This window comes from Morus notabilis, unplaced genomic scaffold (assembly GCF_000414095.1).
Source record: "Morus notabilis unplaced genomic scaffold, ASM41409v2 Scaffold621, whole genome shotgun sequence".
NCBI lineage: Eukaryota > Viridiplantae > Streptophyta > Magnoliopsida > Rosales > Moraceae > Morus > Morus notabilis.
Window position 1 is genome coordinate 183359 of NW_010363239.1, and position 3615 is coordinate 186973.

The 3615-nt window shown below is 42.5% G+C and overlaps 1 pseudogene; it reads right to left on the reverse strand.

Annotated features, from left to right (window-relative positions):
- Window positions 1-1273: 1273 nt before the first annotated feature.
- LOC112092657 overlaps window positions 1274-3615 on the reverse strand; it is a 5043-nt pseudogene continuing 2701 nt past the window's right edge.

Genomic DNA, 3615 nt, shown 5'->3' on the forward strand with positions numbered 1-3615 from the left:
CCGATCAAGAATCTGAACTGGTGTCTCCTCGTACGACACATCATATTGTATCGGAACGTCAAACCACTGCACTACAGCTTCCGGCTCAGGTTGACATTTCCGAAGCATAGAGACATGAAACTCGCTATGCACGTGAGATAATTCAGGCGGCAAAGCCAACCGATAAGCCACCACTCCGATTCGTTGTACGATCGGGAATGGTCCCACATACCTTGGTGTGAGTTTCCCTTTCACACCAAACCGAACAACTCCCTTGCGTGGGGAAACTTTCAGCAAGACAAAGTTGCCTTCTTGGAATTCCAAAGGCCTACGCCTTCTGTCAGCATAACTTTTCTAACGACTTTGAGCTGTCAACAGTCGTTCCCGAATTACAGCTATCTTCTCATTATTTTCTTGAATGACTTCCGACCCAATGCTCAGTCGATCATCTGGTTCCAAGCAACACACAGGTGACTTACAAGGACGACCATACAGAGCTTCAAACGGTGCCATTCCAATATTGGCTTGATAGCTGTTGTTATAAGCAAACTCAGCTAGATGCAGGTATTTCTTCCAATTCCCACCAAATTCCAGAATACAAGCACGAAGCATATACTCAAGAATCTGAATTACCCTTTCAGATTGCCCATCAGTCTGAGGATGAAATGCTGTGCTGAAATTCAAGTCTGTTCCCATGGCTTCCTGGAAACTCCTCCAATACCTTACATTGAAACGCGTGTCACGATCAAACGTGATAGACAGCGGCACTCCGTGTAGTCTCACGATGTGCTCCAGGTACAATTCTGACAGAATCTTCCGAGAATACGTTGCACGGAACGGTATAAAGTGCGCGGATTTCGTCAATCTGTCCACCACCACCCAGATGGCATCGTGCCTCAGCTCGGTTCTCGGTAACCCCATCAGAAAGTCCATAGTGATGTGTTCCCATTTCCATCCAGGGACAGGAAGAGGTTGCAACTCTCCTGCTGGCTTTCGATGCTCAGCTTTAATCCGGAGGCAAGTCACACATTCCGAGACATACTCACGAACGTTCCTTTTCATGCCTCTCCACCAATAGTCTTTTCAGGTCCTGGTACATCTTTGTACTTCCCGGATGTATAGCATACCTCGATTTATGTGCCTCTTGCAGAATCGTCTTCTTTACCTCACCTGGCTTAGGAACAGCAAGGTGGTTGCGAAAATACAAGGCTCTATCCTCTCGGATTCTTCAATCCTCGAATTGCTCCCCATTCTGGATTCAAATCCAAATTCCTTGGAGGTGTGGATCCTGCCATTAATTCTGCTTAACCCGTTGCACAATATCCGGTGTAGAGATCAGATTATACGCAATAGCCTGGTTATGATCTTCGTAGAACTGAAGATCATACTCACTCACCACTTCAGTCCTTTTCCAATCTTCCAAAGCTAATGACGCCAGAGTCCCCGTCGTCTTCCTACTAAGGGCATCAGCCACCACATTAGCTTTTCCAGGATGATATTGCAGAGTGAAATCGTAATCTTCCATGTACTCCACTCATCTCCTTTGTCTGAGATTCAAGTCTTTCTGAGTAAACAAGTACTTCAGACTTTTATGGTCAGAAAAGACCTGAAACTTTGCTCCTAGAGATAACATCTCCATATTTTCAGAGTAAATATTATTGCTGCTAGCTCCAAGTCATGAGTGGGGTAATTCCGTTCATGTGGTCTTAATTGGCGAGATGCGTATGCTACCATGCGTCCACCTTGCATTAAGACACAGCCAAGCCCACTCCCCGAGGCGTCAGAATACATCTCATATGGTTCCTCACTATCAGGAATAGTCAAGACTGGTGCACTTGTCAGTCTGACCTTCAATTCCTGAAAAGCATTTTCACACTCAGCGTCCCACTGGAATCTGACTTCTTTCTTGGTCAACCGAGTCATCGGTGCAGTAATGTTCGAGAAGTCTTTCACGAAACGCCGATAGTACCCTGCAAGTCTGAGGAAACTGTGAATCTCCGCCTCATTCTTCGGCCTCTCCCATTGTAGCACAGTCTCGATCTTAGAAGGATCGACAGAAATTCCTTATCCTGAGATCACATGCCCAAGGAACTTCACTTCTGTCAGCCAGAAGTCACACTTCTCCTTCTTAGCATACAACTGGTGTTCTCGAAGAGTCTGAAGAATAATTTTCAAGTGCTGGCTTGCTGCTTATGTTCTTCCCAGGTCTTCGAGTAAACCAGTATGTCGTCAATGAAGACGATCACAAACCGATCCAAGTACGGCCGGAAAACACGGTTCATTAGATCCATGAATGCCACCGGGGCATTTGTCAGTCGAAACGGCATTACCAGAAACTCGAAGTGTCCATATCGAGTTCTGAAAGGAGTCTTCGGAATGACTTCCTCCTTGATTTTCAGCTGATGGTACCTAGATCTCAGATCAATCTTAGAGTAGAACTGTGATCCACCCAACTGATCGAATAACTCATCGATCCTCGGCAGTGGGTATTTGTTCTTCACAGTTACCCTATTCAATTGACGGTAGTCAATACACAACCGAAGAGATCCGTCGTGCTTCTTCACAAATAGCACTGGTGCACCCCAAGGGGAAGTACTATTCCGGATATATCCCTTTTCTGCCAGCTCCTCAAGCTGCGTTCTTAATTCTTTCATCTCCGCCGGAGCCATCCGGTATGGAGGAATGGATATAGGTGCCGTTCCCGGAACCAAATCAATACAGAAATCAATCTCCCGATCTGGCGGTAAACTAGGTAGCTTATCAGAAAATACATATGTAAACTCATCCACTACAGGGATTCCCGCACTATCTCTAATTATCTCGGGTTCACCTTCTAGAGCAAGAAGAGAAGATAAACATGCCAAGTTCCTCCTGTTGGGAATGGTGTCCTAGAAGCATGAGATGTAATAGGATATTTATTATTTATTTAATAAAAGAGTTTATTCATTATTTTATGTGCATATATTTATGAATATTTTATGAATATCAATGAAAATTCTATGATTATTTATGTAACCTTAAATATTGTATATAAGTGTTATATACGAGAGGATAATGTTTAAGGATAATAATCAAAAAGTAATGTTCATAATGAATTTAATTAAAGTTCGGAATCTTTAATTAAAACACTATTAATACATGTCATTCCCATTTAGAATGGAACGGTGTTATCCGCACTGTTAATATGGTGAGATATTGAATGAGTGTATTTCGCATAATGAGATTATGTGGAACATGGACACAGACACAATATGAATTTCTAATAATTCCGTTAAGTATAGAAATTCTAATTGAGTCTACCGATGGTAATATATAGGATGATCTTATCCTGAGTTCTTTTCCTTGTATTTTGGAGACATGATGAAGTAGGTAGCCGGGAATGTTATTACACGAGATGGAATCCATTCCTTCTTAAGAAAGAAGTAGACAAATAATTCTCTTGAGGGTTGATTCGGTACTTGGACCAGTAGGAGCTCCGATTCATGAATGTGTTTTATGAATCACTGTCCATTAGAGAATCAATGGTACTCAAGGATAAAGAAGTAATTAGAAAGGTTAACGGATTTTACCTTGCTCTAATTATGAATTATTTATGGAGGATTGATCTATATGCAATGACTATATCAAATGGACACT